General features: G+C 46.8%; 1 pseudogene; it reads left to right on the top strand.

Moving 5' to 3' along the window:
- Positions 1-24,396, top strand: part of LOC139703694 (E3 ubiquitin-protein ligase RNF213-like) — a 293,383-nt pseudogene that overhangs the window by 26,729 nt on the left and 242,258 nt on the right.

The raw sequence follows: 24,396 nt of genomic DNA, 5'->3' as shown, positions 1-24,396 counted from the left end.
TTCTGTTAGTTTGTTTTTCTTTCTTTCTTTTCTTTTTTGTATGCTTGGGATAGAACGAAGGCTTTCCTTTTCTTTTTTTTTACGTGGTGCTGAGGATCAAACCCAGTGCCTCACATGTGCTAAGCAAGCAGTCACCAGTGAGCTACAATCCCAGCCCAAACCTAGGCTCTGTGCTTGCCAGGTAAGCACTCTGCCACTGAGCTACACCAGCCCTGTTGAGGTTTTTGGTATCTACTTCCCCCTTTAAAGCTTTTCCTATTCTAGTTGGAGATTTTTGTTTGTCTGTGTCTATGAAGGCAGTCCCCACAAATGGATTGATAGGTTGAGTGCTTCTGGGCCAAGGCCCTTGGGGTTCTGTGGCTGCCCCTAAATTGACCTGGTCCTTGAGGGCTTCTCTTGAGGGCTGATCATATTTGCAGCCCCTGCCTGCAGCCAGGTTTCTGGAGCCAAGAGGGAGAGGAGGAGGAGGAGTCTCTGCTTTACTTCTGCTTTCCTGCTTTGGTGGCTATGTCGTCCTCTTGGTTCTTAGATTGAGTAATCCCTGTCCTCTGGAGCTGCCCAAGACAGGTGTGTGTTTAGAAGTAGCCTCCAGGCCTAAGAGCCCTGTAGGTGGTCCTTTCTGCCCCTTGCCAGGTAGAGAGCAGCCCCCATCTGCCTCCATGTTGGAAGTGGACTCTCACCAACTGCTTCTTAAACAGACTTGGAACCCAATTCCAGTTCCCTCTCTGCCTCTCCCAGTCTAGGGAGCTAGGCCTGGCTGAGCTTATGTCTGCTGTGGCCTAAGGTTCCGTATTCTCAGGCCCCAAGTGTCTTTTGCCACTGGTGTGGCTGTCTTTCCACTTCCCAGCTTGTATTGCTATCGGGCTCCTTTTCTACTCTCCTCGTTCCTGCTGATTCTGATCTTTCAAAAGTAATTTCTAATCTGCCACTGGAGTGGGATTTGTGTGTGGGGGGGGGATAAATGTGTGTTTCCAACTGTCCCCTCCATACAAGAGCTTACAGTCTATTTTTAATTATTAAAACTGATGAGCAAGCCCAAGGCAAGATGGAGGGGAGGAGGGATGAATTCTTACTGAAACAAAAATCCCAGCAATGATATTCGCTTAAAGAAATGGTTTTCTTAAAGAAATGATTAGAAATTCTACGAAAGTAAAATAAGATGACTAGCAGTTTAACTTCCATATTTCCTATGGTTTCCCAAGTGGACTTTGGAGAGATTGAAGCAAGACACTCAGAAGATCTGAACCACAAAAGACTGAATGAAGCCATGAGGGTGAGCCAGCCGGCATCCTCAGCCTGCAAGCAGATGACGCACTACAACGTAGACTGTGAGGTCCAGGAAATGGCTGCAAGGATAGACTCGCTGATGGACAGCCACATCTTCCAGATCTTCTGGGAAGAAGCTGCAGAGTCATTAAGCTATCCCCAAGGAGAATCTGAAAGACGAACCCTTGTGCTTATAGAGGCCTATGAGTACTTGTACTCGCCTTGTTACCAAAAGTTCATGAAATTGTATCAGGATCTGAAGTCAGGAGAGGTCACCATTGGAGAAATCAATGTCATCTTCAAGGACTTTGTAGATAAATACAATGACCTGACTTTCGACCTCCAGATCATGTGTAAAGTAGACCCCCAGGCCCAGAGGGGCTGGATCTCAGAGCGTGTTGAACAGATCAAGAAGTACCATATCCTGCACCAGGCAATCAGCTCGGCCAAGGTCATCTTGCAAGTCAAAAACAATTTTGGATTGACCGGTGACTTCAGTGTTATTTACACTTTAATAAACTTTGTAAGTTATTTTCTGGGGACTCCTGAGAGGTAGGGGCCTACCTCAGACTCCTTGGAAGCCCCAGGGCTTCTGGGAAGGTCAGTGTGGCAGCACCCTTCAAGGACTCTCATCTAGGTTGCACTAAGTCTGGAATATTCCAAGCCCTGGGTTTTTACCTTTGCTTGAGACAGTGTGACTGTTCCTTAGCTAGTAAATTTTCTTGAGTTGATATGAAAACCCAAAATTCGGGATAGAGAAACCATCCCTTTTCTAAAGGAATCTCATCTCTTTAGATTGTAAAAGCACAAAAGGAAATATTTTGTCAGCTGTCCAGGTACCTCTCCCTAGTTCTGGTGGAAATGCCAAATGGTACCTTGTTCCTGTTGTAACTCAGCCCTGAGTCTCTTCTTCCTATTTCTTAGCCTCAGGTTTCTAAGACATGTGTAGCCCATTTTTCAGTAGAGACAGGTGTGATAATGCTTAGAATTTAGCACAGAGTATGGAAGTGTCCATACCTAAACTTGAACCCTTCGGTACATCTGTGAGTAACTCCCCAAAACAGAGAAGCCAACGACATGGACCTGGCAGGGCTATTGTGAGGAGCAGGTTTCAAAGTCCAAGTAAGCTTCCCCATAGGACCTTGGGTACCGGTGACAGTAGCTACTGCTGCCCAGCAAGGAGGGCTGTGGAGGTTATGCTATCCTTGGTGCAAGAGAGTGTCATGCTGTTGCCATAGCAGCTGCTGGTCCAGGCATGTGGGGGCGGGCCAGGCATGGGTAGTCTCTGATGCAGCCCACAGCAGAGCTTCATCTTGCAGATTGATGACTTCGAGGCCACCCTCCTTGAGACACTGGACCAGATCAGCCCACAGCATATCTGGGCTAAGAAGCTGCTGCAGGACATCAGCGAGCCCTGCTGCCAGTGTCTGGAGGAGCTGGCCCTGCAGAAGGAGCTGGTCAGCTGGCTGCACGAGGCCCTGGGAGGTATGGGGGACACTTGACTTCAGTTGTTTGCCAAGTGGGGTTCCTGAGCTTGAGGGCACTCTGACTCATTCCTGTGTGTGTGCTTTAAGTGGGGGATAGTGTCTGCTTCCAGGCTCACAGTGGAGTCTGCATCAGGATGGCTTCTCAGGGTTCTGGTTAAAACTGTTTACTTTGCTGCTCTCTCCATCTGTGTTCGTAAGCATCTGGATTTCCTTTGCTCCTTCTAACTCATTCTGCCAGAGGCCTAGGTAAGCTCCTGCAGGCAGGGGGGCATTGCTGCTCTAAGCTTGTAGAAAATGTGCATTTCTCTTCCAGCCTAGCGCTAGGCAGCCTGCATGGTTGTGTGGACTAGATAGAGGCAGGGGAGGAGAGGTAAGAAAGAAAGTTCAAAGAGGTGGAGCAGGGGCAGAGGCCTAGAAGACCACCTCCTGCTGCCACTAAGGCTGTGCTGGCTCCAGCTCTCATCCAGAGCTGTGCTGCTTCCACCTTGTACTCCTGAGTCTGCTTTGATGTACATTCTTTGATTAGTAATTAACCCTGGGGGAATTATCTCAGTTTTTTAAATAAGTAATTGTCCACATATTATTAACCAACTGAATCTGAATTGTTTAAGTGATGATGTTTGTGGATTAAAGGAAATAAGTTACACACAAGCCTAGAACAGTGCCTGAGACATTGTTTGGTAAAGGTTAGATGTTGGTCAGTGGTGTCATCGTATGCTGCAAAAGAAAAGGTTCCCTGGTGTCCTAACTGAAGGCAGGAAGTATCACACATCCTAGGTGTTTACTTAGTGTCTGTTGATGGCTTCACGAAGGATCGTGCTCCAGGTGAGAGTTGTGCAGAATCCTGGAGTGGTCCTGTGCTGACCTGTCCTCTGCCCCAGGCATCACCGAGCTCCAGGTGTTTGTGGACCTGGCCTCCATCTCAGCTGGAGAGAGTGACATTGACGTGGACCGGGTGGCCTGCTTCCATGATGCTGTGCAGGGCTATGCGTCCCTGCTGTATAAGCTGGACCAGAAGGCAGGCTTCAGCGAGTTCATGGAACAGTTGAGAGAACTCTGGAAGGCTCTGCAAAACGACCCCCATCTGCCCCGTAAATTGGTGAGTCTTGTTCCCGGTTCCAAGGCATGGAGGTCGTGCAGCCCTGGGGAGCAGCTGTGCTTGGAGGGCACATGGGCATGGAGGCATGGAGGCAGCCATTTAAACTGATGTTTAAAACCAGCTTTTCTTCACATATGGAAATGCTTTCTTTGTCTTGGGTTGGAACGGGAGCTACAGAACTGCATGTCAAGAGCAGTCTCCACCCTACAGGACAAGTGTGGAAAGAGCATGGTAGGAAGTGTGCAAAAGGGTGTGCAGCAGTTTTCTCTGAATGGTAGTAATTTTCCATTTGTTTGGTTACTTTTGAGTATTTTTCACAATTAATATTGATTTTTTTATCAGAAAAAAAAAAAAAAACAAACACTTAAGTAAACTGCCTGTACCAGCATCTGAGTAAATGTACACTCATAACTTGCCCAACGAGAAGAGATGTCCAGAAGCCTGCATCAGCCTTGGGACAATCCTGTGTGTGGTTGGAGGGTGGGGAGATGGACAGAGAGAGCAATTTGCAGTTTCATTTTTCTGCTAGAAGCTGACGTTCTGTTGCAATTTTTCAAGTTCTTCAGGTCATGCTCAGGGACCATGGCAGGACATTAAGATTTTAGGGCTCCTGTTCAGTCAAGCATCTCTCCTCAGAGGGCCTTTATTCTGGGAACCTAACAGGATGGTGGCATTTCACTTGGGAGTGTGGCCTGTGGCCATCCACCCAATCATCCATAAGTGCAGGCCACGTGCACTCCAAGTGTCAGCTAGGAACCAGGCACCAGTGCAGCTACACTGAGTGGCCAGGGTCCTTGGGGACCAGGCAGGGTCCTGAGGACCAGTCAGAGGCACCTGAGACAGCCTCAGGCACTGGATGAGCAGCTACACCCAGAGCCCTGGAGGAGAGTGGCTGGAGTTTGCCCAGCAAGGGCAGAGGCAGGAGGAGGACATCCAGGAAGATAGTCATTCGAACCCTGGTCCATGTTCTCTGCTTTTATCCCAACAGCGAGATTCTGCCAGGAACTTGGAGTGGCTGAAGACAGTGAAGGAAAGCCACGGATCCATTGAGCTCTCGTCCCTGTCCCTGGCCACAGCAATCAACAGCAGAGGCATCTATGAGATCAGGGCATCCACAGGTGACCAGAAGGTGAGCTCTCCCAGATTCCAGGTGCAGTGTTGGTGGCATGCGTTGGCCTGCTGCAGAGTCAGGGTTTCAGCCACCAGAAAATGGCCTTTAAACATGTTGTGCCTCCCAGATCTCCCCAGATGCCATCCTGAGCCTGATCCTCCCTGGGGGTCACAGTGACCTGGAGCCAGATCGCTCTTACACTTTGGAAGAGCTGAGGGATCTTTTAAACAAGATGATGCTGATGTCTGGCAAGAAAGACCACAAGAGTATGGAAGTGGAGAGGTTTTCTGAGGTGAGCAGACGCCCTGTTGCCTCAGGCTGGGCATACTCACTGCCCTGCTGCTTGCAAAGGGGAAGGGGCAGGGGTTGGCCTCCGGTGGACAGACTGGCTCCAGAGAGTGGAGCTTGTGGGTCTGCAGGGTGCACCTTGCCTGGAGCCACATCTGAGGTGGGACAGGCCTTGGAGGCATCAGCTCCTCCTTAAGAACATCAGAAGGTTCTGTCACCATTGGTGGTTAATCAGCTGCATTTAGCAGGAGGTGACCAAGTAGATAGATCTTAAAAGGAAGCACAAATGTCTTTGTTTACTCTGTAAATTGGTAAAGTCAAACACCTCAAGATTCTAATGGGCACTCTTCTTCAAAACTAAAGTAATCAAGCCAGGTGTGGTGGCACATGCCTGTAACAGCAGTGACTCAGGAGGGAGTCAGGAAGATTGCAAGTTAGAGGCCAGCCTCAGCAACCTAGTGAGATTCTGTCTTAAAATAAAAAAGGGCTGTGGACATAGCTCAATGGTAGAACACCCTGAGTTCAATCCCTAGTACCAAAAAAAAAAACAAAACCCTGAAATAATTGTTGACACAGGTTGTTGGTTTTTGTAAAAATCTCTCTCTCTCTCTCTCTCTCTCTCTCTCTCTCTCTCTCTCTCTCTCTCTCTATATATATATATATATATATATAGATATAGATATAGATATAGATATACATATACATATACATATACATATACATATACATATACATATACATATACATATAGATATCTCCTGTTATAGGTTCTTTCCTTACAGTTTGTTTGTACTTCACAATTGACATTTTTTCCTCCAGTGCAGCCATAGAGCCAGGTCCTGGCACATACTAGGCAAGTGCTCTACCACTGAGCACAGTCCAGCCCACATCAACATTCTTATCTGCAACCTGATCTCTTCCTGAAGGTGGCTGCCCTCTCCCTAGGCTTTTTGTGTTTCCCAGTGACCCTGTGGGAGGAGTGAACCCAAGCCCCTTGACTTAGAACCCATGTGTGTCTAGATTGGCACGTCCTTCTTCACTAGCTCACTGTGACTTCTGCCTCATGCCCCTGTTTCCCGCAGTTATTCTGCCATGTGCAGCGGCTCATGCAAGCCTTCCTGAACCTGTACTCTGCGGGAAACATGCTGTTCCGGACCTGGACTGCCAAGGTCTACTGCTGCCCCGGGAATGGCATCTCCATCTGCATGGACTTCCACTTGGAGTTGGTAAGCCAGCTGGCAGAGAGTGGGGACGTCACCCAGCTCCTGGAAGCCCTCTGCAGGCAGATGGAGCACTTCCTGGATGACTGGAAGGAGCTGGTGAGCAGAAAACGCAGGGAGCACTTTTACCTCAACTTCTACACGGCCGAGCAGCTGGTCCTCCTGAGCACCGAGCTCAGGAAGCAGAGTCCCAGCAAAGCTGCCCTCATGATGCTGTCCTTCATCAAAGACAACTGCACCCCAGCTGACGTCTTAAGGGCCACCGAGGGGTTCAATGAGGCCCCCAGACACCACGTGAGGACAATGATGGAAAAATTACCTCCATTGCAATCCGCTGAGATCAGCCTGGTGACCAAGCTGAGGGCCATCATGGAACAGTCCCTGGAGAGCATGACTGTCTTTCTGCCTGGCTGCCTGGACCTGGAGGCCCTGGGCCATTGTCTGGCTTGCCTGGCCAGGATGGGCAGGCCTCCTGTGGAACGGTCACTCCCCTTGGGCCTGCAGGCTGGCCAGCCCAACCTGGTCTTATGTGGCCACTCTGAGGTGTTGTTGGCTACCTTGGCCATCTACATGCAGGCCCCAGGCCAGCCCCTGCCCACCTTCGATGAGGTGCTACTCTGTACCCCGGGGACCACATTTGAGGAGGTGGCCCTGTTCCTGCATCGCTGCCTGGCCCCGGTTTCCCAGGGGCACAAGGTCTACAGCCTGCTGTTCGCAGATCAGCTGAGCTATGAGGTGGCCTGCCAGGCAGAGGCCCTCTTCTGCAGCCTGTGCACACAGTGTCCCCGGGAGGACTACCAGCTGGTGCTGGTCTGTGATGCGGCACGGGAATGCTGCTACCTGCCCTCAGCCTTCAGCCAGCACAAAGTCCACCTCATCCCCCAGGCACCCCTCCATGCCATCCAGGACTACCTGGCACATCACTACCAGGTCCCAGCACAGACCCTGTCCGCAGCAGCTGTGTTCAGAGACCAGATGTGTGTGGGGATCGTGGCCTCGGAGAGAGCCGGAGTTGGTAATGAGAACACTGGGGTGGGCAGGCAGTCTCTCAGGGTTTCCCAATGACCCCTGCCTCTGCAGCAGTGGGCACCTCAGATGACACCCCTCTGCAGGTGGGAAAGTGAGTCTCAGGAGGGTCTGACTGCCTACAGTCAGTACTTCCTCTAGAAGGGGCCCCCTTTCCACCCAGGTTGCAGTTCCTGGGAGCCCAGCTCCTCCTTGGATGGACTTCTCTGAAGGTCACTTTTTTCTTGTGTAAACCCTTGACCTTTTCTGGGTCGCATTAGTGTGAGCAGAGGAGGCACAGCTGCTCTGGCTCCAGGAGAAGAGTGCTTCGCACCCTCCCTTCAGTCACTGACATGTGTCCTTGGAAAGAAGTGGTGACTTCCATTCTGTTGATTTCATCCCATGAACATCACTGTGCCCTGTCAGGACAAAACCTGCCCTCCCCTCCCTGCTCGGGACATACCTCTGCTTTTACATTATTACACTTCCACTGCTGTCATCATGGAGAATGCCAGGATGCTGAGTGGGTGACAGCTGGGGACTCTGGCTTCATGGTGGAGTTGTGCTCTATTCTGATATTCCCTTGCATCACTTTTGAATTTTACACAGAGAAGTAACTGTTTTTATTATTTTTAAACTGGATTTGCCCCAGGGGTGCCCTACCACTGAGCCACATCCCCAACCTTTTTTATTTTTTATTTTGAGACATGGTCTCACTAAGTTGTTTAGGGCCTCAGTAAATTGCTGACGCTGGTCTTGAACTTGCAATCCTCTTGCCACAGCCTCCCAAGTAGGTGGGATTACACGCAGGTGCCACTGCTCTTGCCTGAGATGTAATTTCTAATCTCTCTGGATTCTCTTCCTTTTGGTCCATAGCCTTGGGATCTCATTTCCTTATTTTAACATTACAGGGAAATCTCTCTATGTGAAGAGATTGCATGAAAAACTGAAAAAGAAGTTAAACAGTGAAAAGGTCCCTTTAAAGATTGTTCGGTTGACTGACACTCGGGTGGATGAGGGCCACGTCCTGGGCTCCCTCCTGTCTTTCTGGGATTCTCAGTATGGGAAAAAGCCCATGATATTCCACTTTGATGTGACTGCTTCGGTAAGTTCCCATATGGCAACCAAATGGCCACATCAGAAGGTGTAATTCCAAGGGCCCCACCTGCTTCTCCCTGTATGAAGAGTCTCTTCTTTCTACACCTACCTGTGGTCGATACCCTTCTCTCAAGGAACAAGACAGGAGGGTCCTGGGGGTTGGGAGAGATGATTGGCAATTGTTTATTTTTAAACCCATGCTTCTCTGTCTTTAGGTACAGTCTGGAACTTGGGTCTTTCTTTTCAAACTCCTCATTTTACAATACCTAATGGATACAAGTGGGAAAATGTGGCTTCGGAATCTGTGCCATTTATATATCATTGAAATTACAGAAAGAAATTTAGTGCAGTCAAGGAGGTCTTCAAAGCAGGTATGTACAAGGGCATTTGCAGGTGGTCATGGTACACTTTTGATTCTGTGGCCTGTGGCTTGGGGTGACACATCTTAGTTGTTTCCCACTTTTGCCTTAGAGGAGCAGCATGTACAGTGTCAGGGGAAATGCATGCTTGGGCTTAGAATTCAATGATGTCTGGAATGAGAATGCTCTTGTGTTGATTGGCAGCATCTTGGATTTGTCTGGATCTGTCAGATTGGTGCTGTGTGTCTGGGTTGAGTCCCAGCCATGCTGAGTGATGGGAGATTCCTCTGTTGACAGACACTGTCTCCTATGTTCACTGCCAGTGAACATGGCAGGGACACTTCGCTCATAGAAACCCATTAGCTGGTGGGAGTTCTATTGTCACACACTGTTTGTGCTTAGTGGAGAGATGGAGCCGCAGGATTGGAAATGGCTTCCTGGTTCATAATACAGCTGCCATAGTTGAGCTTTTGTAGTACCCTAACGTGCAGATGCCAGCCTCTGTGAACAATAGACTGCAGAAAGCCACATGTATTCAAGTGATTTTTTTTTTTCATAAAGTCCCATCCAGGGTAGACTGCATGGAAGGTGTCTGCCAGGAAATCAAGTTCTAACTTCTACTTATGTCTCTCCTTTGCAGAATCCACATGTCCCCCAGTTCAGTTTTCTTGATATCTTCCCCAAAGTCACCTGCAGACCTCCCAGTGAAGTGATAGCCATGGAGCTGAGCCCTGAGAGGAGCGTCATAGAGCCTGGAATGGATGAGAGAGAGTTCCAAAGTGCCACTTTCCAAAGACCTTACCAATATTTAAAACGATTCCATCAAAAAGAAAACCTAGACACATTTCACTATCAAGAAGGCTCTGTTGAAGGTACCCCAGGGGAATGCATCCAGCACCTACTCATATACTGCGGGGTCATCAACCCCTCCTGGTCAGAACTCTGGAATTTTGCTCGGTTCCTCAACTGTCAGCTCAAGGACTGTGAGGCCTCTCCATTCTGCAATCCAGGATGTACTGAAGATGCACTACGGGGCTTCAAGAACTTTGTGGTCACCTTCATGATCTTCATGGCAAGAGACTTTGCCACACCAACACTTCATACCTCTGACCAGAGCCCTGGGAAGCACACGGTCACCACAGATGGTGAAGATGAAGAAGAGGTCGCCCCCTTCACTCTCTGGAGGAGGTGGGAGTCAGAGCCTCACCCATATGTGTTCTTCAATGGTGACCACGAGACCATGACATTCATAGGCTTCCATCTCCGGCCCAATGAGAATGGCAGCGTTGATGCCATCAACCATCTCAATGGGAAGATAATCAAGAAAGATGTCATGAAAGAAGAACTGTACATAAGGCTGTTGCTTCAAGGCGTGCCCTTCAATGTTGACTTTGATAACCTGCCCAGACACGAGAAAATCTTGAGACTCTGCCAGCCATTAGGAATTTCTTGGGCCCTGGACCCTGATGAAACATATGAGCTTACAACAGACAACATGCTCAAGATTCTGGCCATTGAGATGCGGTTCCGCTGTGGGATCCCAGTTATCATCATGGGAGAAACAGGCTGCGGGAAAACCAGGCTCATTAAATTCCTTAGTGATCTGCGGCGTTGTGGTGCCAAGGCTGAGACCATGAAGTTGGTCAAGGTTCATGGAGGAACAACTGCAGCCATGATCCACTCCAAAGTCTTGGAGGCTGAGAAAACTGCCTTATCCAATAAGGACCAACACCAGTTGGACACTATCTTGTTCTTTGACGAAGCCAACACAACAGAAGCCATAAGCTATATTAAGGAAGTCTTGTGTGACCAGACCGTGGATGGCCAGCCACTGGAGGAGGGCTCAGGCTTGCACATCATAGCTGCCTGCAACCCTTACAGGAAGCACTCTCAGGAGACCATCTGCCGTTTGGAGTCAGCTGGTTTGGGGTACAGGGTCAGTGCAGAGGAAACAGCAGACAGGCTGGGCTCCATTCCCCTCAGGCAGCTGGTGTACCGCGTCCATGCCCTGCCCCCGAGCCTGATTCCTCTGGTGTGGGACTTTGGGCAACTGAATGACACTGCTGAAAAGCTCTACATCCAGCAGATTGTGCAGAGACTGGTGGACCACGTCAGGATCAACAAGGAGGAGACTCGTGTGATCACGGAAGTGCTCTCTGCCTCCCAGAGGTTCATGAGGAACACTAAAAGTGAGTGCAGTTTCGTCAGCCTCCGGGATGTGGAGCGCTGTGTGAAGGTGTTCACATGGTTTCATGGCCGCAGCGAGATGCTCTTGGTGAAGCTAAACACCTTTCTCTGTGAGACCAGTGTCAGCAAAAATAACTTCAGGAGAGACTCCGTCCTCTGGTCCCTGGTGATGGCTGTGGGGGTCTGTTACCACACCTCCCTAAAAGAGAAGGAGTCCTACCGCAGAGCCATTTGCAGGTATTTTCCAGAACCATATGACAACACGGGGTCATCCTGGACGAGATCACACACGCACAGGATCTTTTCCTGAGTGGGGTGCCTCTGAGGAAAACCATAGCCAGGAACTTGGCTCTGAAGGAGAACGTCTTCATGATGATCATCTGCATTGAGCTGAAGATACCCCTCTTGGTGGGAAAGCCCAGAACTTCCAAATCTCTCACCAAGACCATAGTGGCAGATGCCATGCAGGGCCAGGCCGCACACTCCACTCTCTTCCGCAGCCTGAAGCAAGTCCACCTGGTGTCATTCCAGTGTAGCCCCCACAGCATCCCACAGGGCATCATAAAAACCTTTAAGCAGTGTGCTCGCTTCCAGCAGGGGAAGGACCTGCAGCAGTACGTGTCTGTGGTGCTGTTGGATGAGGTTGGCTTGGCAGAAGATTCCCCCAAAATACCCCTGAAGGCTCTGTACCCACTGCTGGTACCCACTGCTGAAGCAGTAGCTGAGTTCTCCACATTCTTCCCTCCTGAAATGTAGCTGCAACCACTGGCTTTGCTTTCTTTCTGAGAGGAACTGTGGGGAAGACATTTCCTGCAAGGGCTCCTGTTCTGGGAAAGCACTTGGCTTAGCCCTGGCTCTCCCCAGTTCCATCCTTGGATGTGAAATCTGAGTCTTCAGAACCATGGGCTGCCTGTGTCATTGTCATCTGTTGCTTTCCCCTCACTTCCCCCACCCCATCCTTTCTCATTTCTGCAGTGTTTTCTCTGAGTGAGTGACTTCATGTAACAATAATAGTAACAATCAGGTCAGTGGGAATGTAGGAGTGCTGGTGAGGCCTAGGGGATTTCCTAGTGCTGAGGATGCTCTTGACGAGATGGAAGAAGGACCTCTTGGCTTCCCTGTGGAGAGTTTGCAGAGGAAGGTGAGAAGTAAAGGAAACACTAAGCAAGGAACTCGTTACATACAAGTCATTTGAGATGAGGGTAAGAAGGGGCATTGGGCAGCCATGCAAAAAGCATGCCCTGGGGAAGCTCAGGTACTCTTCCTCTCTTTCCCTCAAGGCTGGAGGCTGTGAAGTGAATGGATTCCTGAGTTGTCCATCATGAGGCACTGGGCAATATAAGAGAGGGTAATGTCAGGAGGCAGAGGTGCTGTCATTCCATAGCTCCTCTCTAGTTTGTGTTTCTTCCTCAAACATTTTTCTCAGTGCAACAGATAAAGACACCAGTTAGGTGTTGGTGTTGTGTAGGTGTGGAGTTTCTCCTAGTCCTAGTCACCACCCTTTCCTTCTTATTCCTGAGGAACAGACTCCATTCCAGACACTTTCTCAGCTGTGAAAATAGGTCAACAATTTGCTAGGGACATTGGAAGATTCACTGCTGCTATGCCAGGTTCAGTCTGGCTTGTGGCCCAGCACAAGTGGGCAGCTACAGGGCACCTTTGCAGGACACTCGTCCAGCAGTGTCCTCAAGCCTTGACCAAGGAACTCTTCCATCTTCTTTGCTTCCCCAGCTTACCTGTGTCTGTAGGGGAGGCAGAATATATATGTGATGGGCAGCACCATCCTACTTCTGTGGCTGAGTACTGTTCCCTTGTGTTCTCCAGGACCTAGGAGTGCAAAACACCTATTCTTGTGTGGCTGCACAGGCTCCTAAGAATGGATATGAGCTCTCTGGGGGAAGTCTGTCTTCTCAGTGTGTTGTCTCTGTCTGAGGTTTCTCTCCAAGTGTCTTTGAGAAATTGTTCTTGATGTGGTTCTGTGTTGGAAATATCTGGGAGGATCTCATTTGGTGTCTATGAATATCTCTTAGTCAGAGGGATTTTGGGGGCTTCTTTTTGAGCCTCTGTGGTGGTTTCAGTGAGAGTATCTATGGAGGTCTCTGTGGGAAACTCTGAAGATCTTGTGGAGTCTCTGGAGGTCTCAGTGTGGATCTGTGTGGAGGTCTCCAGGGGGTCTTTGTGGGATCTCCCTCTCGCTGACCTTTCATAAAACAGCAGGACCAGTAGTCATGGGATTTTCTCTTTGCTGTTTCAGGCTGGTTTATCAATGTGGCCATCTGTAACACTCATCCTTTTAGGAGCCCTAGGATGTGGGTAAAAAGAGGTCTTTGGAACCCATCCAAACTGGCCTCCTAGTCCCACATTCAGGGCCCTGACAGGTATGGATACAGAACCTATAAGTGTATTCTGTTCCTGGTGGCACTTCCTGGCACAGGACTCTCCACCATGGAATAAATATGGCCACGATGGTGGAGTCCATTGCCCACCACACATAGGCTTGTGGAATAGTATGGAATGGCCCAGGGAAATGATCACTCCTCTCACTGTTTTACAGCCATCCTGGTTTTCTGTGTGGATGACCCCTGAAAGAGGAAACCTCTACTAGAAGAAGAGTGAGGCTCAGCAGAAATGAATATTTATCTCCTTCCAGTCTAGTAAGCTCACACATTTTGGATAGGTTACTTTCCTTTGTATATACAAATTCTGTCAAATCATTTCTTCACCCATTTGTCTCTGGACAAGGAAATTCTAGAAGCCTGGATGGAACTGCTTTGAAACCCTATGCCATGACCTTGATCTTTTTAAATACCCCACTTTGTCCATGGAAGCAGTGCTAAGGCCAGGTACATGTGTCAAAGTCCCTAGGCTGAATCACAGCCAGAGTTCCCTAGTCCTGGGTACTCCACCAAATATCAGGTCATCTCTTCTGGAACTTAAGAGGCAAAGATGGGCAGAAGCAGACTTAGTAAATTTACTCTTAGGAATTTAACCTTCCTTGCTTGAAGGCTTTGCATTATTTCTATTGTGTATTAGAGCTAAAGGGCTTTCTCCAGGCCTGTAGTCTGGAAACGACAGTAGACAGGCCCTGGAATTGGTCTAGGCTGAACCAGTGAACACCTCAGACAATCTGGTCTCCTTATGCTAGCCTGGTAGCTAGCATGGGAAGGCAGTGGCTTCCTGTTCATGGCACTCCATGGCATCCAAGTATGCTCTTCCTTCTGTCTTGGCTCTAAAAGTCAATTATTCTACACATTCCACTTTATATCTAGCATGCACTACTATCAGTCAGATAGTGTATGCACAGTCCCTTCTAGAGGAGAAGAGAGGTGACCATGCGCAGGGGCCATGCAGCACTCAACAGAACTTTGTGGCCCCCACTTAGATGCAGAGTTACAAGTTCTACCTTGGCTGCTGCTCTTGAAAATGTTGGAATCAGATGTGGAGTTGAGTGACACTGCCATGTCATTAAGGCTGAGCTAAGAGGGGTTGACAGTCCCATCTATATTCCAAACAATATCAGGGAGAGAAGGGGCTCCCACATCAAACACACTTCTTTCCCCACTAGAAAATCTAAGGAACAAGGTTTTCCTAAATTTAAGACCAACACACTACTTTCCCCCCCAACATTCCCATGCCTACTTTGTCATGTGTGAAGCTACTGGATTCTGTCACTTTTATGCACCCATTCCCAAAGTTGTATACAGTTACACAGATAGGGAAAGCAAGGGAAAGTTTGATAGAGTCAGACTGTGGAGTGGGGTCTTCACAAAATTGCCTCATCCTGAGAGGGCTCAAGGCATTCTAATGTTTGTTTCTGTGATGACTGAATGAGGAATCCTTCAGGCACAATGAGAGAATTTGAGATGAGGGTGGGTCCTCTGAATGTCCTGTTCCTTCCAGAAGCCACTCTGAGAAAGAGTAAACACCAACCCCCTTCATGCCCCACAGGAGTACACGCAAAAAATATCAATATATCTGATGAGAAAAGGGGAAAAAAACAATTTATTAGGAAGCAATTGAAATCCCAGAAGGGAAGAAGACATTAGTCTTTAGAGAAGGGGTTCACATGATGACAGTTTTTCTCCCCTTGAATTCATTTTTTTTTTCTGAAAGTTTTTTCACCAGGAAACTCATGGTAAACAAGACCTTGTTGACCATGCACATCACCATTTTGAAAAAAACATGTTGGGTAACAATGAAGGTGGCTCAAAGTGCTCACCCCAATTGGCCTGAGTTGGAAGGGGGTGGCTGGAGGCTCAACATTCCTAGGCTTGCAGGTCCAATTATTGTCTTCTGCCCACTTGTTCTTGGGGCTGTGGTCCTTGGGTTTTGCTTGGGGACCAGAGGCAATGTCTATAAACATTTGTCTTCTCTCTGGGTAGGAAGAACCCCTGGGTTGACAAGATTGCCTACCCAATAGCATCTGGGGTTCTTCTTTATGCCCATATAACTCTGTTGGAAAACTTCTACGTTGAAGTATCAGCTTGTCCATCAGGGTCTGTCCAACAACTCTCATGAGGGCCTGGGGTTCAAGCACCCCAATGTCCTTGGATATTTGGCTTGTGGCTGATTTCTGGGTCTGGGTGGTAGCTGACAGGTGGTTGACTTTATTCAGGGAATTTTCCTTCCCTTTTCCTTTTTGATGATTGTTAAAAGACTGCACAAAGTCCTTCATTTTGATATTACAGTAGCTTATTTGAGGATTCTGTTCCTTCTCTGGAAAGCAAGGGAAGGACTTGGTTGAAGTAGTGTCTATATCCTTGACTTTGTCAGAAGGGCTCAACCCACATTCTAGGGAACTTCCTTCCTCCTCTCTTGGTCTGGACCTCCGAAAGCTCTCTTGGCTTTTATTTAGACAAATCATTTCAGTGTCATTCTTTCCAGGAACCTCAACATTTGTGACTTTGGATTCCTCCTGCTCCTGGCTGCTCCCTGCCTTCATTACATCATCACATAGAGCTTGAGATATTGACTTGTGAATCCTGCAAAAGCTCTTTGAGTTGGACAGGGACACTCCAGAATGTGAAATATCTGTGGTGGAGAGCTCATTAGTGAGGCAATCTTGCTGGACTCCAGTGAACTGGTCTTGGTGTTGCTCCTCTGACTCAACCTCCACTTTGACCTGAAAACCAATACATATCTTTGTTTTCAGGTTTTGGTCTCCTGGATCTTGTGAAATAGATATTCTAGATGGGGAGGGGCTTTTCATGTTTCCCAGAGACCCTACATTCTTCAGATTCACATTGATGGTTTGGGAGTTTGCCATCACAGAGGCTTCCACTGTCACTTCCAATTCAGATGATTTCTTCTTCTCCAACTCTGTCTCCTTTGTCTTTTTAGCTGTTGATGATTGGGTCCCTACTTTAATTTCCAGCATTGTCGCACCAGGACATGGGTATCCCGAGGCCACATCTTTACTCTGTTTCGGTGTCTCATAACTGGCCATATCCAGGCTTAGACTGGGCTCCAGGCTAGCTTTTCCAATACCTCTAAAAACTGGACTCTGTTGGTTCATGTCCAGATGGCTATAGGTATCAGAAGGCATGTAGGCATCTGAAGTCATATGCCTGCCACCCAGTGGGGTGCCTCGCATGGTCTTCTGAACTTCTGAAGGGGAGAGTGCAGGAAGGGGGTTATGTAAAGTGGGAAATGAAATTTTTCTTATTACCCTTTTTCCCTGACCTTTCTGAGGAAGTTCTTCCAGGAGACTGCCAATTTTTGCGATTGAAATGGCCCTGTAGTCACTGGAGGCTGAGGAGGAAAAGGCAGGCTGTGGAAGGGGTGAGGTTTGAGCCTCACCTAAGGTGTAATTAATGGGATCAAAAGCCTGGAGGGATGGACTCCACCTACGCCTCACCCGAGACCTCATAGTATCTGTTTCTAGCTTCAGGTGGGTTCCAGGGTCAAGAAAGGAAAGCTGCTGAACAGTGTTTACATAGGATTGCTGGTACTTGGAGGAGGCTTGATAGATGGGTTTTGTGTGCATGTAGGACTTTGGAAAAGCATAGTTGGCAGCAAGCCAGGATCCACGTACACACACAGGGATCATGCCCTCCTTGATCTGCACTGACTTTCTGCTCAGATGGTCTTGCAGGATTTTTTCCACAATTTTCTTGTCTAGGCCTGTAGATAATTCACTTTCTGGAATACCCTTCCTGTTCCTCCTCAAGTAACTTTCTGAAACCTCCTTATTGTCATTCTGAATCGTCCCCGAGGTGCTTCCTGAGCTCCAGGATATATCTACTGGCTGCTTCTGTAGTTCTGGTTCTAGACCCTTGTTTGGGAAATCTAGTTTGAATGTCACAGAGCCCATTGTAGACAGTCTTTCAGTGTGCTTAGTCTCCATCTTCTTCAGATCATGACCAGCAAGTGTTGACTGGCTGGGCTGCTCCATCTTCTGCAGATCATTATCAGTAAGTGCTGACTGGCTGGACTGTGAGGGGCCAGATTCATCATTTTTGTGGCATTGACTCTTCCTTGGATATTGATCCTGAGGCTGCATCTGTTCGTGAGATGCGAGAAATCTACAGTGAGGGCCTAGCTGTGGTTGATCACTGATTAACTTTCCTTGAATATGTTGCTCGAGTCTGTTCTCTAGCTCCTGGCTGGCAGAATCCCCAGCAACTATGGAGACAGAGTTGGAAATTTGGGAAGCCCAGCTTCCCTGTGGAAGGTTGAGAGCTGGCTGGTAAAGGTCTTCCAGAGTCTTTTGGATCTCAGAGAATAAGACCTTCCTTTGGTTCTGCAAGGGACATTCTGAATGTTGTTCTTCAGTTTGGAAGAAAGTCTGTTCCTCCTTTTCCGATTTAGAACAAGTTGTTGTGCCAGGCTTAATCTGGGAAGAAGAAGGTGGTAGGTTTGGAAAAGTGTATGAAGTGTTGGACAGGGTCTGACCCTGAGCCACAGATGGGGACAAGTTTTGTGCCAAAAGTTGGGATTGGGCTTCCTCCTGGGAAAAGAGCTCCTCCTGAGAAATCTGTGCAGTTTCTTCATCCTGATGTTGAACTGAGAGAGATTCTGAGACTATGTTGAATGCTACATGTTTGCATTGTGCAGCAGAGGACCTCTTAGAGACCCAGGCAGTAGCCACCAGGGACTCTCTGTGCAGAGAGGGCAGGCCCCAGAACAGCTGGCTGTATTTTTTCTCTAAAGGACTCCGCAAGTCCTTGTGGTAAGAGAAATCCTGAGTATCATGAAGCTGCTCTGGTTTTTCTTTTGTGTTCCCGAAGGTTTGTGCAGTGGTGTCTCTCTTGCTACCCATTAACTCCAACATGTTTCCCAGAGAATACATGGTGTAATCTGGACTCATTTGTTTGAAAGAGGACCCATTTTTAATATTTTCCTTCCACACTTTTAGTTTTGGTCTTTTGGTGATCAGCATTTCTAGAAGTGTCTGTACATCAGAGTTGATGAAAGAGAGGCCTCCAGACTCTATGTGCCATCGTGTGGGGTCTACTGAGATTGTGGGGTCTGATGGATGGTGAAAAAGTTGTTCTTGCTTGGATTTGCCATGTGCCCAGGTAGAGAAAAATAAGAGCTTGGCAGTTGCCCACCACCAGGAGCAGAACAAAAGTGAATAGCTTATGCAGTCTAGGCCTGAGTTGGCGGTGATCGGGGATGCCCAGTATGAGTGACCTACCAGAGAGCTCTGTGGAACAATGTCCAGTGTGTTTCTATTCAAGTCAGACTTGTCTTCATGTTCTTCTGATAAGGATGAGGCCCAAGGCAGAGTGTGTTTGGTCAGAGGAGCTAGAGGACCTAATGGGGGTATGATGTTAGAAGGATCTTCTAAATGTTGATGTGGTAGCTCTTGAACTCCAGCAGGCTCTTGCATGAACACCTCACCTGCAACATCTTCATTTACCAGTAGAGGAGAACTGTCCTGGTCCCAGAGCTTCCCTAGGAGACTACAGGAGACAAGAGGCACAAGCTAGAGCCAGGAGCAAGAAGGACCAAGAGGCTGGGCAGGGGTGAAAACTTTTGGCCTATGGACCCTCCACTGCCCCTCCACTGCCCTCTTCCTATTCCTACCACCAGGGCTTCAATCACATTCCACTACAACCTGGAGTACACATACTAAGTCAGTCTTGAGCCTCAAGATCACATTACAGATGCTGAGGGGAAAACACTAGAGAACTGGAAAGCTCCTCACCTTTGCAGAAGTAAAATCAGATTCTGAATCTCCATCAGATTCTTCAGGCGATTGCCGAAACCTGGAAATGGCAAATGAATTGTGGTAGAGAAAGGAGGATCCCAGATTTCACAGGATGTTAAGTGCAATGCCCCCTTGGGGTAGATCATGGGAGATGAGACTGGAGGCTAAGCCTCAGTGTCCAAGTCCACCAGGAGAGGAACGAATTTGAATAGCTTATGCAGTCTAGGCCTGACATGGCGGTGATCAGGAATGCACTTGTATAGCATGAGAGTCATGTAAAGACTCTGGGAGAGGCCACATTTTTATCATTTGCATGTTGTTTTTACCTCCACTAACCTGCATGATCCTCACAACCACCTTATGGGGAGAATGGATTGGTTACCTCAAAGAAAAATTGGCCTTAACAGAATGAAACAGCTTGACCACAGGTGGACCTGAATGTCCCACCTCCATATCTAGGCACTACTGCTCAAGTGCTGTCCCCACCACCCTACTGGACATCACCCACCCTTCATCCACCACACCTTCTAAGCACAGAACCTGAGAAGTGTCTTTGGTATGATGAGTTCCTTACCAACATCTTCCCTCTCAGGTCTCTGCAACCAACTTCCTCTGGGGCATGGCTCTGAACTCTTGGAGAAAGGGGACAACATGCCATCTCTGGGGTCAAAGGGCACGGTGTTACCTTTCAGAGTTCCACTCTTCTTCCTGCACTTGTACAGCACCTTCTTCACCTTCACATGCTGACAGACAATATAGAAAAAGAGGCTGAAGCCCAGTTCTCCCTGTGCTCTCATAGACCAGCTGTAGACATTTCATGTTTCTGAACAGCAGGACTTCTACAGTTAGCTAGTGGAAACCCTTTTTTTCAGAGAACATTTTTAAAGTGGCAAAATACTTCATTTTTTTTTTCCTTTGGAAAGCACAAAAGGGGATTTTCTGAATAAATTACACTATGAATGTTGTCATTCACTTATCTTCTGCTTAAGAATGGACTCATTTCCACAGGCTCTTCTCAGCTGCCAGGCAAAGTTCTGCTTCCTAAGACCAGAGGTGACCTGAGAGCCTGGGATGGAGGCCCTCAGACCCACTTCATCTCAAAACAGAGGAAAGGCATTTTCCAGAGATACTTACCAGCAGAAGGTGATGGAGCAATTCTCGGGACCTGTCCTTTGCCGAGGTACCAAGCACTCTCAGGAGTTCAGACCTCTCTATGTGGTCTAAGTACTTCCAGATAGGAGAAATCCTAGTGCACACTATCTCCTGCTCTGCCCTGCTTACCCCAGAATCATTCTCTATTCTGTCCTGAAATTTCTCTTTTCTGAAGTGTGTCTACCTATTTTGGAAATGTGAAAAGAAAAGTAGACAAAAGAGAACATTTTGTTGTTGTTGTTGGGTGTGACCTGAGGATTTCTTACCTTCCAGAATTTTTCTTTTTTCCTTGGTGGTGGGAAGGATGGATTACCCTGGAGGTGGGGAAATAAAAGGAGATAGATCCCTAGTCCACCCACAAAGGCAAGGATCATATCCATTGCCCAGGTTAACACCCATGTGGTGTTAATGCTATTTAGAGGAAAGAGAGGATTCTCCATCATCTCAATTGCACTGTGTCACTTGGACAAATGAGTCCTGAAACACATCTTCAGCAATGTAAAGTAGGGCCCAGGCCTATGTCACAGAGCTGTGCCCTCTCATCACAAAGGGATCCTGTCATTTGGGGAAGGACAAGAAGAAAAGTGAGCACCACACCTCTGCTCCACCCTCCAGCCAGCATGTCCTCTACTCTCCTGGCCTTCTAGATGCTTACTTCCAACTCCACTTGCTCACCCTGTCAGAAAAGATCTCAGTCAATTCAATACTCTTTTCTCCTGGAACATAGACATCCCCTCCTTCCTTGTAGGGTTCTGAGCTCCATCAATTTCATACTGTTTGAAAATTCTTATTAGCTATGAAATTTTATTTCTCCGGATCTCTTCTTTATTTTCAGGATCTCTTCTTTTTGAAATTTCAACTCTTCCATACAATATGTTCTTGCCTTGTTCAATTCAGCATAGAACTGAAATTTCTCTTATGCTTATTTAATTATGCTAACTTTATTTTATTATTATTATTATTATTATTAGTTGTTCAAACCGTTACATAGCTCTTGACATATCATATTTCATACATTTGATTCAAGTGGGTTATGAACTCCCATTTTTACCCCGTATACAGATTGCAGAATCACATCGGTTTATACATCCACATTTTTACATGCTGCCATACTAGTGTCTGTTGTATTCTGCTGCCTTTCCTATCCTCTACTATCCCCCCTCCCCTCCCCTCCCCTCCCATCTTCTCTCTCTACCCCATCTACTGTAGTTCATTTCTCTCCCTTGTTTTTTTTTTCCCCTTTCCCCTTACTTCCCCTTATATGTAATTTTGTATAACGATGGGGGTCTCCTTCCATTTCCATGCAATTTCCCTTCTCTCTCCCTTTCCCTCCCACCTCTCGTCCCTGTTTAATGTTAATCTTCTTCTTATGCTCTTCCTCCCTGCTCTGTTCTTGGTTGCTCTCCTTATATCAAAGAAGAAATTTGACATATTTTTAGGGATTGGCTAGCTTCACTTAGTATAATCTGCTCTAGTGCCATCCATTTCACTGCAAATGCCATGATTTTGTCATTTTTTAGTGCTGAGTAATACTCCATTGTGTATAAATGCCACATTTTTTTTTATACATTCATCTATTGAAGGGCATCTAGGTTGGTTCCTCAGTCTAGCTATTGTGAATTGTGCTGCTATGAACATCCATGTAGCAGTATCCCTATAGTATGCTCTTTTAAGGTCTGTAGGGAATAGTCAAAGAAGGGGAATAGCTGGGTCAAATAGTGGCTCCCTTCCCAGCTTTCCAAGGAATCTCTATACTGCTTTCCAAATTGGCCGGCCCAATTTGCAGTCCCACCAGCAATGTGCAAGTGTACCCTTTTCCCCACATCCTCGCCAGCACTTGTTGTTTGACTTCATAATAGCTGCCAATCTTACTGGAGTGAGATGGAATCTTAGGGTGGTTTTGATTTGCATTTCTCTGACTGCTAGAGATGGTGAGCATTTTTTCATGTACTTGTTGATTGTTTGTATGTCCTCCTCTGAGAAGTGTCTGTTCAGGTCCTTGGCCCATTTATTGACGGGGTTATTTGTTTTATTATTATTTAATTTCTTGAGTTCTTTGTATACTCTGGATATTAGGGCTCTGTCTGAAGTGTGAGGAGTAAAAATTTGTTCCCAGGATGTAGGCTCCCTATTTACCTCTCTTATTGTTTCTCCTACTGAGAAAAAAACTTTTTAGTTTGAGTAAGTCCCATTTGTTGATTCTTGGTTTTAACTCTTCTGCTATGGGTGTCCTATTAAGGAATTTGGAGCCCGACCCCACAGTAGGTAAATTGGAGCCAACTTTTTCTTCTATCAGATTCAGAGTCTCTGTTTTGATATCAAGCTCCTTGATCCATTTTGAGTTAACTTTTGTGCATGGCGAGAGAAAGGGATTCAGTTTCATCTTGTTGCATATGGATTTCCAGTTTTCCCAGCACCATTTGTTGAAGATGCTATCCTTCCTCCATTGCATGCTTTTAGCCCCTTTGTCAAATACAAGATAGTTTTAATTTTGTGGATTGGTCTCTGTGTTCTCTATTCTGTACCATTGGTCCACCCACCTGTTTTGGTACCAGTACCATGCTGTTTTTGTTACTATTGCTCTGTAGTATAGTTTGAAGTCTGGTATAGCTATACTGCCTGATTCACTCTTTTTGTTTAGAATTGCTTTTGGTATTATGGGTATTTTATTTTTCCATATGAATTTCCTGATTGCTTTATCTATTTCTACAAGAAATGCCATTGGGATTTTGATTGGCATTGCATTAAAACTATAGAGAACTTTTGGTAATATTGCCATTTTGATGATGTTAGTTCTGCCTATCCATGAACAGGGTATATTTTCCCTTCTTCTAAGATCTTCTTCTATTTCTCTCTTTAGGGTTCTGTAGTTTTCATTGTATAAATCTTTCACCTCTTTTGTTAGGTTGATTCCCAATTATTTTATTTTATTTTTTTGAGGATATTGTGAATGGGGTAGTTGTCCTCATTTCCATTTCAGAAGATTTAAGCTTTCAAATTTTATTTTAGTATCTTCATCTAAAGGGCTTAGACAAAAAAAATGATACATTATTATTACAACCTTTCAAAACTCAGTATAAAAATTGAAATAAACCCTCAAGGGACATTTTTGTATGTTTCTAGTATTTTTGTTTGTAAAATCAGTGTAAGTTAAACTTGAAGAGAAATTTTGGGAACATGTCTACACACACATTGTGAGGATGGTCTTAGCCTCAACAACTCCATTTTAAAACTATGTTAAAATACAATTGGAGTCCCTACCAGACAAGTTTATAGAGCCTTCTTATATTGTCATCAAGCATGGTGTTCTTAAATAAGTCACTTTCCATAACCCTGATAAAACTCAGAGTGAAGTCACTGTCATTTTCCTTTGCCCTGATAAGAATCACAAGTGAGAGATCAGGGCAGAAACCACCAGACCAGATGCCCTGACCCAAGAATTAAAGTCGTCATTAAGAAACCCAGTCATATGTGATACGGATTGAAAGGGCAAGCAGAAACCCCCAAATTTAGTATAAATGATGTAGCAAATAAGAGACATTCAACCAACCCACACTGGTGCCCCTATGCTGGAGAGCCTGATGAGGACATGTGGACTGACATCCCAACTCTTTCCATTATCTACCTAATCTTCTGTATCATCCTCACCATTCTCCAACTCTACAGCCACATCTTGACCCTGATGAGAACAGCTATTTCTCCTTATGACCATCTCCTCAACCACTCATCTGTTCCACCCATTATGAAGCCTCCACAGATTCCTGACCTGATCACTGGAGTATGAGTGAGTGTGAATCTGCTGGAATTAAAACCCAAGACTTGAGACTCTAGATCTGACACTTGAGCTTATCAAGCAGAGGGAATGTCTGTAATAAGTCTGTCATGATTAAGTATGATTGCAGTGCTTAGAATTGACTTGGAATTGATTATGTCTATTATAGTGCCCAGAATTAAAGATTGTTATTTTCT

The sequence above is a fragment of the Marmota flaviventris genome (genome assembly GCF_047511675.1).
Source record: "Marmota flaviventris isolate mMarFla1 chromosome 16 unlocalized genomic scaffold, mMarFla1.hap1 SUPER_16_unloc_2, whole genome shotgun sequence".
In the NCBI taxonomy this organism is placed as follows: Eukaryota; Metazoa; Chordata; class Mammalia; order Rodentia; family Sciuridae; genus Marmota; species Marmota flaviventris.
The sequence above is the reverse complement of the archived record's forward strand: the minus strand, read 5'-3'. Positions and strand labels throughout refer to the sequence as shown.